The 13,498-nt window shown below is 43.5% G+C and overlaps 1 protein-coding gene across 1 annotated transcript in view; it reads right to left on the reverse strand.

Annotated features, from left to right (window-relative positions):
• The window catches only part of LOC147584626 (uncharacterized), a 113,771-nt gene extending 100,313 nt beyond the window's left edge, over positions 1-13,458 (reverse strand). Inside the window, exon 1 of the mRNA XM_086708438.1 lies at positions 13,356-13,458. The gene's annotated coding sequence lies outside the window, so the exon portion shown is untranslated. The remainder of the gene's footprint in view (positions 1-13,355) is intronic.
• Positions 13,459-13,498: the final 40 nt, after the last annotated feature.

Genomic DNA, 13,498 nt, shown 5'->3' on the forward strand with positions numbered 1-13,498 from the left:
TCTGGGATGAAGGAAGGACCGAGCTTTCTGATATGAAAGAGTTCCTAGAAATTGAGGGAAGACACAAAAACTTGACTTACACACACACACACACACACACACACAGGATATAGACTGCTCACAGACTGCTCATCATATGTGAACAACCCTTACACATACGAAAGAATGCTCACCCTCACCCATGAGAACAAGAACTATTAAAATTATACCGAGATGTACATTTTCCCACCAAACAGCAAACAGATTCCCGACTTTTGCGATATGCCATGCGGGAAAGGGATGGTCTTGCAGAGCTGGTGGGATGATCCCAATGTCCCAGGCGGAGGAGGCCACTTTGGCAAATCCAAAGGGATTTCTGTGCTGTCCCTAAAGTATAATCAGGAGGCCCCCACAGTTCAGGGCTGTAGCAAGAACTACCTTGGCGTGAAAGAAAAACAGGAAGGCTATGTCGTTAGTGTTAGGAGATTTAGGAAATAAAAATACAGGTCACCCTGTTAAATCTGAATTTCAGATAAACAACGTATTTTTTTAGTATAGTAAAACCCTAGGTTGCAAGCCTAATTCATTCCAGAAGCATGCTTGTAATACAAAGCATTTGTATATCAAAGCAGATTTCCCTATAAGAAATAATGGAACACTCAGATGATTCATTCCACAACCCAAAAATATTCATGTAAAAATGATTACAATACTAGGGCTGGTGGCTTAGTCCATTAAGTGTCTGACTTCGGCTCAGGTCATGATCTCACAGTTCCTGAGTTCGAGGCCCACTTCAGGCTCTGTGCTGACAGCTTGGAGCCTGAAGCCTGCTACAGATTCTGTGTCTCCCTCTCTCCCTCTCCCACTTGCGCTCTCTCTCTCTCTGTGTCTCAAAAATAAATAAACATTAAAAAATTTTTAAAAAATGATTACAATACTGTAATATACAATAATAAAGAGAATACAAAATATAAAGAAAAATAAACAAATTAAGTGACACTTCCCTTTGAAAACCCTTATGGCTGGTGCGAGGGAGACAAGAGAGAGGAGGGTTATTGTGTAGAGAGGCTTTCACTATCACTAATGGAATCACTGCTGTCGATTGGCTCATGGAATCTTTTTCTGCATGGGGGCCATTGCATATGCTACCGTACGGTATTCACAAACCACTGTCATGTACTATATTTAATGTAAGTGGCAATAAGGCAGCAGAGGAAAGGGCAGCCTGACCTAGAACAGAGCAAAGCATTCCTAAGCTCATTCTTGCACGGAAAAGCAAAGGACTGTCCCTAGGTGCTCTGAAGTGACCAAAAATACACCAGTGCCAGGTGTGGACACCTTCGAACATCCTGAAAAATCACTGATTTCTGCCAAACGCTGTGGCCTGAGACCGAGCATGAGAGACGATCACCCACAATCCCGGAGAGAGAGAGAGAGAGAGAGAGAGAGAGAGAACCACGAGCTCAGTTGTGATCATGTGACTTTCGACGTCACGTACGACTCCTATTGCAAGACATCCCTCGTTTATCAAGTTAAAATGTATTAGAAATGTTTGCTCGTCTTGTGGAACGGAACCCTCGCAGAACAAGTTACTCGCGATCCCAGGTCTTACTGTATTTGTGACATCCTCCCAGTTTGTCCGGTTGGAGGTCTGTCTGTGCCAATATGCTTCATGTAGCACTTCGGTGAGTCAGGCCTCCCCCCGAGCCCTGACCGCTTTCTAGTTTGATAACCACACCAACTCTGCTTCACGGGCTCACAGCCTTAGACCTCTAGCAGAAAGACGCCTCCACGGTGAGGGGTGGGCCTGAGCAGACCCCTCAAAGGGAGTCTAAGGAGATTCCGTGGCTACGGTTGCTTCATGAAGAGCAAAGGAGGCCAAGAAGCAGCCTCCAGCACTCGCAGTACCCGGCAGCTTTGTCTGCTAGTAATCACAATAGGAAAGAAGTGGGTAGAAGGACTGAGATCAGATCAGACGTGTTGTCTGCCTCTTTCTCCCCTGGACGGCTCTAGGCGGCAGAACAACAGCCTCCTCCCAGAGGAACGTCTGAGGAATTCAAACCACGACCTCTAAGGTTTCGATGGTGAAGCTGCAGGAAGAATCAGAAAATCGCAGCTCTGCGAAGGGGTGGTGGCCTCTGGGGCCCTTCCTTGCGGAGTTGAGGATGGAGGAACGCGAGCGCCAGGCAGGCGTGGTGTCTTGGCGCCGCTCAGGCAGAAACCGTGCTGAACGTCCTCAGCTAAAATGCAGGGCCAATTTCATTGCACGTTGTGTGAAACGTGGGTCACTCGTAAAGGGTATTGCGACAATTTGTACGAGATACCTGCCCACTCCTCAGACCCTGGTCAAGAGGGGGAGAATCGTCTCCTCACCTTACATCTGGGCCGCCCTGGGTGACTTGTAACCAACAGCATGTGGCATTTGGTGTGCAGCACAGCTCATGAAGGCAGGAGAGAAAAGGCTGGCTGGCTTCGCCCTTCATTCTTGGGTCGCTCCCATTGGGGCACCGAGCTGGCATGAGGCCGCCATGTTGTGAGGAAGCCTGGGCCACACGAAGAGGCCACATGTAGGTGATACAGCGGACAGCTTCCAGGCAGCCACCAGCACCCACATTTTTTTTCCTACTACTAACAATTTTTAGAGGGCAGTGAAGAAGGAAAACTCACTCCCGGTCTCCTTGATCTTCGGTAGAGGCCAGATAAAGCCAAAATGCTGTATTTGTTTTGGGAAGATCATGAAATAAAACCTGGCTTTGAATTTTAACTTCCTGCAGCTCAGATTCTTTGGGGGAACAAATAGAAACAAACCCGAAGATTTGTCTTTTTTAACTGTCACAACGTCGTCAGATGATAAACACTTGATCCAGTTCTCAAGTAAATATCTAGGCAATTAACTACACGTGGACAAGACTTTTCCTGTGGAAAAGATTTTGTCGGGCTTGGAGAATACAGCTTTGCTTCGAAAAGTATTTGAGGAGAAAAGCAAACCAGGGGCTTCTCTGCTCTGACATACAATATAGCTGATTTACTTTCATGATGTAAACGCCATTATTTTTTTTCGGATTCTCTCAAGCAAAATGAACAGCAAAGTAGGACAAGGGCTGGAGAAGGTCTAAAGTGTTCTCAGCATGGGGTGCCTGGGTGGCTCAGTCAGGTGTGCATCCGACTTCAGCTCGGGTCTTGATCTCGCGGTCCGTGAGTTCAAGCTCCGCGTCAGGCTCTGTGCTGACAGCTCAGAGCCTGGAGCCTGTTTCCGATTCTGTGTCTCCCTCTCTCTCTGACCCTCCCCCGTTCATGCTCTGTCTCTCTCTGTCTCAAAAATAAATAAACTTTAAAAAAAAATTTTTTTTAAGTGTTCTCAGCAGCCACCAAACGTTCCCGACGACCATCCATTCAGAAACATGGAACACCGAGGTGTTGTATTGTTTCCACTAGTTTCTAGTAGAAATGACCTCAAGCTTGGAAGCTTAACCAATGGAGCCACCAAGGTGCCCTGAACAATATTTTCTTCAATTAAAAAAAAATTTTTTTGAGATATTCCACGTGCCCTAAGAGTTAACATTTTACTACCAGCCTATTGCTACTTAACCAGTTTCTTTTGGGGTAGTTTAAAAATGGCCTGCTCTTGTCCCTTCTCTCTTGTTTCCATCTAAAGTTGTGAAATTAAATGTAAACTCAGCTGTTTTACTGAAGGGCCTTTATAGTGTCGGGGGCAGGGGGCGGTTAGCATTTATTGGCAGATTATTATGCCCCAAGGACCGTGCTAAGTGCCCCTCACACGTCACTGTGCTTCTGAGTCATCTAGAGATTTGGTTTAAATGCAAACTCCAGCTCAAGTGGTCTGGGCTGGGGCCTGACTTTAGCATTTTTCACGAGGTGATGCCCAGGCTGCTTGTGTGGGGCCACACTTGTCCCAGCTAATGTCCACTTACAGATAAGTACTCTGAGACTGAGGGGTGACAGAGCTCTTGTACACCTTTGCAGCCAGTCAGTATTTGAATCCAAGTTCTTCAGACGACAAAAGAGGTAGCAAAGGGATGTCCCACGGTTAATTATCTTGCCATCCCCACAACCACAGCCCTCTGTTTAGATCTCTGTTTAGGACACTGCTGTGGGGTGAACTGTGTTTCCCAAAGACGTGCTCAAGTCCTGACCCCTGGTACCCACGAATGTGACCTTATTTGGAAATAGGGTCCTGGGGCACCTGCGTGGCTCAGTTGGTTAAGCGTCCGGGTGTTGGTCTTGGCTCGTGTCATGATGTCATCATAGTTCGTGAGTTCGAGCCCCACATGGGCACCTGGGTGGCTCCATTGGTTAAGTTTCCAACTCTTAATCTCAGCCCAGGTCATGATTTCATGGGTTCGTGAACCCTGTGTCACGCTCTGTGCTAACAGCGTGTAGCCTGCTTGAGATTCTCTCTCCCTCTCTCTCTGTCCCTCCCCCGCTCACACTCATTTTCTCTCTCTCTGAAAAATAAACATAAAAAGTATATTGTTCACATTAAATGGGAGAAAGAAATCCAGAGAGGGGAGAGAGTGCAGATACATTTCTAAGATTGTGTTATCTGAAAGAAACAGTGAATTTGGAGATTACTGGTATGCAATTCTTGTGAGAATTTAAAAAATTATTTAAATGTGTAAGCAAACAAACAAAAAAACCCCCAAAGCTTGGAAGTCACGTCTCTCTCTCTCAGAACAATGACTTTTCTTACATTTACCAGAGAAACGAGGTCACGGGATAAACCACTACCCCGAAAACTAGAGGGACAGGTGAAGACAGAGACCGCAAAACAGCTGACCTGAACCAAAAGCCGCTGAAGCCAGAACAGGCAGGGACATGCCCGTGCCTCAGAAACTGCTGGAAGCTGAGGATGGATTAACCTGAGAGTTAAGAGCTCCTGAAGGCCCAGCGTAAGTAAGAATCCCCCACATTTTCACAGAGTTCTACCTTCGGGACCCCCAGTAGGTTCTTACGGTGAAGATAGGAGAAAAATCCCTTCCTGTCTGGCTGGGGGTGGGGGGTGGGGAGAGCAGCCATTTTGAAATACGTCACAACAAACACCTACGCAGCAAGAGAAAAAACTTCCCTAGAGCCTTCCAGGGGAAAGGAATGTTAGCCAACTCCAGCCCCCTCTAGCCTTCCTGCCTTACCTCAGGGGAAAGAAAATAAGCTGAGAAACTCTTATGAAGGTCATGGCCCAGGGATAGGACTCTCTAAAACACTAAGGACCTAATTACAGGATTATACAATGATTCCCCTCCCACTCCCTTACCACCAAATCAATAGGCTCCTTGTATAATAAGGGGGTTACAGCTAAAAGAACTGCAAGACTTTACCCAGGAAGGAGCTCCTAGGGAAACCCAAAGAAAATGGAGAGACAAAAACCAGGACACTCACGTAAACTGAAGTCTCTGATACCTAAGCACAGTAAACACAGCCTGACTCTCAGCCACATAAGAATAACCTTCACACCAAAGGCCGATCTACTCGATTCCTATCACCCAATACAACACATCTAACTTTACTTATTTTTATTATTTTTTTAAATGTTTATTTATTTTTGAGAGAGAGAAAGAGCACAAGCTAGGAAGAAGCAGAGAGAGAGGGAGACACAGAATCCGAAGCAGGCTCCAGACTCTGAACTGTCAGCACAGGGCCTGATGCAGAGCTCGAACTCACAAACTGCAAGATCATGACCTGAGCCAAAGTTGGACACTTAACCAACTGAGGCACCCAGGTGCCCCATATCTACATTTTAACAAAATATTACAAGGCCTGCCAAAAGGCAATAAAAGCCCAAAATCTGAAGAGACAAGGCAAGTATCAGAACCAGAATCAGATATGGCAGAGATGTTGGAATTATCATATTGAGAATTTAAAATAATCACAATAAAGACGCTAAACATTCTGATAAAAAAAAAAGTAGATAACATTCAAGAACAGATGAGTAATGGAAGCAGAGAGATGAAACTTGAAAAACTCAAAGGTAACCTGAAAAATCAAAACAAGTGCAACAAATGAAAAATGCTTTTTAAAAAATATTTTCTTTTATTTTTTGAGAGAGAGACACAAAGCACAAGCAAGAGAGGGATAGAGGGAGACAGAGACAGGCTCCAGGCTCCGAGCTGTCAGCACAGAGCCCGACACGGGGCTTAAACCCACAAGCTGTGAGATCATGACCTGAGTGGAAGTCAGATGCTTAACCAACTGAGCCACCCAGGTACCCTAGAAATGTTTCTAATACGCTCAGAAGTAGACTAGGTACAGGTGAAGAAGAATCAGTGAGCTTGAAGATCTGTCAATAGAAACTTCCCAGTGAAATGAAAGAGAAAAAAGAATGAAAAAAAATTGAACAGAATATTTAATAACTGTGGGACAATTACAACAGAGGTAACATAAGTTAATGGGAATTCCAGAAGGAGAAGCATGAGAGGGAAAGCAGAAAAAATATTTGAAATAACAGACTTAGAATTTTCCAATATTACTGAAAGAAATTAAACCATGGATTCTAGAAGCTCAAAAAAATACCAAGTCTGAAAAATAACAAAAAATCTACACCTAGGCACATTGTACTCACACTGCAGAAAACCAAAGACTAAGACAAAGTTTTGAAAGAAGAGAGAGGAAAAAAAAGATACCTTACATATAGGACAAGTATTACATCAGATTTCTCATCAGTAACCATGTAAGCAAGAGAGTGGAAAGAAATACTCAGAATTTTGAAAGGAAAAAACAAAACGAAACAAAAACACCAACCCAGAATTTTGTACCCAGCAAAGTTATCCTTCCAAGTTACATAAAGGAAAAATAAAGACTTTCTCAGATAAAACCTGAGGGCAGTTGTCACTGGTAGACCCCACACTGAAAGAAATGGGAAAAGTTCTTCCAAAGAGAAGGATAAAAAAGATAAAGGGATCAGAAACTCAGATCTATGTAAAGAAAGAGTCAGAGAAGGAATAAATGAAGACTCTGAGGTTGTCCTCGGAAGCTCTTCCTGCCAACAGTGTTGAATTTGAACTGAACCCCATGCTCCTGGAAAACAGCAAAGAATAAGAGATATCCCACCCGTACTTTGACTTCTGGAAGATGACACTGCAAAGAACCCCTCCTCCACGTATGACATAGGTAAGACTCACAGGAACTCCTTTTGATTACCCAGGACAACTCCAGACACAGACCCTCCAAATTCCCATTCTTTCCCTCATAAATGAGCTGAATTATTTTGTCCCCACTGATCAACGGGAACAAAATGCTTGTTTATCAAACTTTGGTTGAGCTTCTCTCCTGCCCCCAGGTGCTTGAACATCGGCCCACCCTCAGCCTGAGCCCGTTGACAACCCCTCCTGAGAACTAGGCTGACCTCAAAGGAAAACATTCCCTGATGTACCATCCTATCATGCTCCCCCTTTCATTCACTCCCCCACACCTGGATCTTTCTCACCTTGTTTACCTCTCTTTATCAAAGACAACCCCTGTTTGCCTAATTCTGGAGACACTTGCAGATGTTATGGTCATGACAGTGTCCCCATTTCCATAGTCTCCATCCCCCTATTGCAACAGCTTCATCCCCCTCATGCGACACCCTACCCCTTGCGATAATCGTTTTGAATAAAGTCTCTCTTAAGTCCAGACTTGTTTCTAATTTGACATGAAATTTGGCTTCTGCTTTGCACTGGCTCCACATCAGAGCCTGCCAAGCGCACTCTCCCATCCCTAAGAGATCAGCTCTAGTCCCGTCCAGTCTGAGCAAGTTTCTGGAAGAGGCTCCCTTTGCTCTTCTGTGCTTACAACACCAAGAGCTTTGGCTGTCTTGCTCTTCACGCATTTGAACCAAAAGACACAGATCTCTGCATCTGTTGCTGTGCTCTATCTGTATGTACTCCAACAGTCTGAAGGGTTTTTTTTTTCTTTCTTTCTGAGTAAAAAATTCCTTACCTGTTTCTTAGGCAAACATTGGATTTTCTTTTTTTCACAGAAGCGCGCTTAAAATTTTACAATTAACCTTACCTAGCATAGGGTCTCCTGGCAATACCTTGAGGTGGAGAATGAGAGCAACATTTGCTAGGGAAAAAAAAGGTTGTATGTGTTGTAGAGAACTGAACATATTTAATTAAATCAAAAAATAGTTTTTGGAAGTGAGTGTTGCTGATTTTATTATCAGGGCTGTGATGAAATCGGCTTGCTCTACATTCAAATTATGGAACATCCTGTAATTTTGGATGTCTCAAGCAGTTTTAAAAGAGGCCATGTTTTAAGGTTGCCAGGAAAACCAGGCAATGCATATCCCATGTTTATTTAGTCATTCAGATTATGTTTTGTTAAATGCCTCCCATATGACAGGTAGTATGGCCACAACGAGAAAACAGCAGCAAACAAATCAGACATGGTTCCCTCCTGAGAAGCTCACTAAATCACTTTTTATATTACAAATCTGACAAGTTCTGTCAAGGAGAACTAACCCGCCAAGGGGTAAGGAGTTGAGTGGGGCAGGGAGGGATGAATATGGCTGGGGTGTCAGACAGCTCCAGGCAAAGAAAACCACTTTGTTGTTAAGTGAGCTATGGAGAGATTCGCACCTGGTGCCCAAGGGCTCCACCTATACGGTAAGCATAGGTATGAATCTATGAGCAACTAGTACAGTATTTGGCGTGAACTAAATACTCGATGTTTAGGGCGTGAATAAATGATCGTCATCGGCACATTACAGGATACACCTCAAATTTTAAAAGCTGTCAAAAGAAATTGAGGATTACTCATTTAAGAATTAGGGAACCTGGGTAGTTTAGTGGGTTAAGCGTCTGACTTTGGCTCAGGTCGTTATCTCACTGTTTGTGGGTTCGAGCCCTGCGTTGGGCTCTATGCTGACACCTCAGAGCCAGAAGCCTGCTTCGGATTCTATGTCTCCCTCCCTCTCTATCCCTTCCCTCCTTTCTCTCTCTCTCCCTCTTCTCTCTCTCTCTCTCAAAAATAAACATTAAAAAAAATAAAAATAAAAGAATTAGGAGGAGAGATATATTCAGGCATCTCGTTGGTATTTTTTGTTTAAACTAGGAGATTGTGCTTCAGAATGATCTGTTTATGAAGGATCTGTTATTTACATTTGTCTATTGTAATTATTCCAAGATGAACTGAGGAAACATTCTGGGAGAAGGGAATGGAGAAGGTGGGCATCTGGAAATTTAAACAGAATGTGAAAGCAAAACACATAAAACCAAAATCACACTCAAACTAAAAACCACTCAAATCTTCGTCATTCAACATGTATTTGGTGTACATTTATTGCGGTTAGCATGCTAACCCGTGGGTGTCACTGAACACAAAATGGAAAACGGCCCTAGAATTTGGATTCCAGTGCAGGAGAGAATCAATAAATAAATAAGTATATAAGAAAACAAAGTAAGTTCTGGGAGCTTGAAATACTGTGACTTTGATAATTATACTATAAAGTGAGGGGTGAAATATATGTGTCCCTCATTTCTTTGCTGCACCCTCAGAGAAAATCCCTAGTGATTTGGGGCAGGGAGGGCGGTCTTTGATGCACTTTTGTTTCTAGGGTTTTTTTTTTTTTTTTTTTGCTCCCCCAGGGGCAGCAAAAAGACATGGCTTGAGTGGGATATATATCATCTTCCTTTAAAAGTTCCAGAAGTTACCTTTAAGCCAACTCCAGAATACATGTCATCTAAACAAAATAGATAATGTGCTTTGCAAGCAACCAGCCTAAATTCCCAGATTACTCCTCCAATTCCAGACCCTTCTATGTAATTTGTAGCTATCATTCACACAGAGAAATATAAGCACGCAACTGTGTTTGGGGGAAAAAAAATGAGATGGCAACCTGCACATTCTCCTACAACTTTCCTTTTCACCCACCAGCCATAAGTATACCGAGAACACATTTGCAAGTCAGTCCACATAAATCTGTGTTGTGCTACGTTTGTGGATGTACCACAGACTTTTCAACCTTTAATGTTTGATTGTTGTCAATTGTCTGACATCCAAACAATGCCCCAGTGAGTATTCTTATATGTCATCATATCATATACACTGTGCTGTTGTGTCTGTAAGACAAATTCTCGGAAGTGAGATTGCCAGTTTACAGGATGTAAAAACTTAAAATGCTGATAGGCAAGGCCAAATCAACCCTTTGCCGTAACACTTTATTAGTAATTTTTAAAATAATTGTTAATCTAAAAGGAAAATACACACACACGATTATTATTTAAATATGCATTTCCTAGTTTATTAGTGAGGTTTAGATTCTTTCTTCCATTTTTTTTTTTTTCCAATCAGTTGTATTTCCTTTGTGAATTGCAGATGTATATTCTTTGCTCATTTTTCTATTGGGTTGTCTTTCTCTTATTGATGATTAGAAACCCCCTCTTTTTTTAGAAACTCTTTCTATAGTAGAGATATTAATGCCTTGCATGCTAAATATTGCAAATATTTTCTCCCAAAGGTTTGTCTTTTATTTACATAGACAAATATATTAACCTGCTCGTTTGTACCAGTGCTTCTCAAACTGTGGTTGGTGGAACACCTACAAGAGAATCACATGGAGTCCTAGTTAAAAATGGGGGTTCTGGGGCGCCTGGGTGGCGCAGTCGGTTAAGCGTCTGACTTCAGCCAGGTCACGATCTCGCGGTCCGTGAGTTCGAGCCCCGCGTCAGGCTCTGGGCTGATGGCTCGGAGCCTGGAGCCTGTTTCCGATTCTGTGTCTCCCTCTCTCTCTGCCCCACCCCCCCCCCCCCCCCCCCCGTTCATGCTCTGTCTCTCTCTGTCCCAAAAATAAATAAAAAACGTTGAAAAAAAATTAAAAAAAAAAATGGGGGTTCTGGGGCCCAAGCACTGTACGAGAATTTCTGGCATGACACAGGATTTTGCGTGTCTTATCAAATCTCCAAGTGGTATAACCACTGGCTCAGGGTCTCTTATTTTTATGTCTTACATGATTATAAAAAAAGCATATGCTTTTGAATATAGATTTCAATCCATCTTAAATTTACTTTTGTTCCTGTTATGATGCCACAAATTTTTTAATTAACTGTCTCTATTTTTTTTAATGTTCATTTATTTATTTTTTGAGAGAGAGAGCGCGCGCACAGAAGCAGAGTAGGGGTAGAAAGAGAGAGACACAGAATCCAAAGCGAGCTCCAGGCTCTGAGCTGTCAGCACAAAACCTGAGGCGGGCCTTGAACTCACAAACTGTGAGATCGTGACCTAAGCCAAAGTCAGATGTTTAACTGACTGAGCCACCCAGGTGCCCCAACTGTATCTTATTTTTAAGTGTCTCTACTTTCATCATAGGAACAGCATTTAATAAACCATTCTTTTTCCACTAAAACATCGTCTTTATCATTTACTGTAGAGTTTCTCACATTCCTGTAGTTTTTGAAAGAAACATCTTACATTTTTTTCTAAAATATTATGTATTTATAAAGAATTCACAACATGTAGAAAAACACTTAGGAGAAGTTTTTAAAAATCCAACCTGGGGGCGCCTGGGTGGCTCAGTCGGTTAAGCGTCCGACTTCAGCCAGGTCACGATCTCGCAGTCCGCGAGTTCGAGCCCCGCGTCAGGCTCTGGGCTGATGGCTCGGAGCCTGGAGCCTGCTTCCGATTCTGTGTCTCCCTCTCTCTCTGCCCCTCCCCCGTTCATGCTCTGTCTCTCTCTGTCTCAAAAATAAATAAAAACGTTAAAAAAAAATTAAGAAAAAAAATCCAACCTGTAGTACGTTGACTAGGGTCCCCCAAAATTCATGTCCACTCCAGACACGGGGTCTTACTTGGAAATAGGGTCTTTGTAGTTATAATTAAGATGAGGTCATACTGGATTAGGATGGGTCCAAACTCAATCATTGGTGCCCTTATAAGAAGACAGACACACAGTCAATACCATGTGAAGACAGCAACAATGATCGGAAGCCAAGGCATGCCACGTTTTGCCAGTAACCCCTGGAGTTGAGAAGCACAGAACAGATTCTCCTCCAGAGATCTCAAAAGAACCAAGCTTGCCAAATACCTTGATTTTGGACTTTTGGACCCCAGCACTGTAAGTGAATAAGTTTCTTTTGTTTCATGCCATGAGTTTGTGGTGCTCTACAAAACCAATGTATCAATGAATCAGAAATAACTATCTTTGGGGCACTTGGGTGGCTCACTCCGTTGGGTGTCCAACTTCACCTCAGGCCATGATCTCGCGGTTTGTGAGTTCGATCCCGGCGTCAGGCTCTGTGCTGACAGAGTCTGGAGCCTGCTTCGGATTCTGTGTCTCCTTCTCTCTCTACCCCTCCCCCACTTGTGCTCTGTCTATCAAAAATAAATAAATGTAAAAAAAAAAATTAAAAAAAAAGAAATAACTATCTTTAGCATTAGATGGGCATCATCTCAGGTGTGTGTGTGTGTGTGTGTGTACAGACTAGATTGACAGGAATATCTACATTATAACGGGTAATTCTATACAATCTAGATTATTAAGTGTTTTTACTTGAATGTATCTCAAGAAAAATAATAAATCTTCCCTTCTATTCTGATTATTTTCCTATTGCTGTGCCAATACCTTGGCGTTCCGTTTATTTTAATCTTTTATAGGGCAAATGCTTACTACTCTTTTTTTAAAGGGCTTCCTGATAACTCACAACTAGGTGATCTTCTGTATAAAATTTGAAATTATTTAGTTAGTTCTAACACATTCCCAAGAGTACTTGGGACTCTGACGGGAATTGCGCTAATTTTGTAATTTAACTTGGAAAGAATTGGCATGCTTTTGAGACTGACTTGTCATCCAAAGATATGGCATATGTTGTTCGTTTACTCAGGTCTTGTTTCTGCCTTTCAGCAAAGGTTGAGGGATTTCAGCAGGAGGATCTTGTAACTTGTTAATGTTTATTCTTAAGTACTTTTTGTTGTTGTTGCCACCGTGGGTCTTACCCGTGATGTGCAAGGGCTTCGCACCACACACACACACACACCTGCTCTGCCACCTGCTAGCTGTGCCGTCTGGGCAGCTAAGGTCTTTACCTGATGGACCTCAGCGTCCCCACCCCCAAAATGAGAACGGACCACCAGTTCACAAAACGCAAAGCACACGGAGCCCCCCCCCCCCCCCATATCAAGCACTGGCTTCCACGCATCAAAGCCCACGTCATCTCCCGTAAGCCTCACAACCACTTGGTGAAGTGTGGGTACATTCACTGTACAAACGAGGAAGCTAAAAGCTCAGAGAAGCAAGGCATCTGCTCAGAGTCACTCTGATACAATGTAGGGCTGCCTGACAAAACCAGCTCCTAGAAAATAATGCAATCAGTGGTTTCTGCTGAGGCACGACTTCATGCTCACCAAAACGCGACAGGTTCATTCTTATGGCATTGGCCTCTTACCGGAAAGCAGAAGGGCACTAAAGCGAGCTGGGGGACGACGGCTCCCGAGAGCGTCGGGCCGGCGCGGGGCAGACGGAAGGAGCCGAGTGAGCTCGGAAGCGCTCGCTACGCCTTCGGCAACAATCGTCAGGGGGCGGGGCTCG

Source organism: Puma concolor, chromosome A1 (genome assembly GCF_028749965.1).
Source record: "Puma concolor isolate L17-30 chromosome A1, mPumCon1.1.hap2, whole genome shotgun sequence".
NCBI lineage: Eukaryota > Metazoa > Chordata > Mammalia > Carnivora > Felidae > Puma > Puma concolor.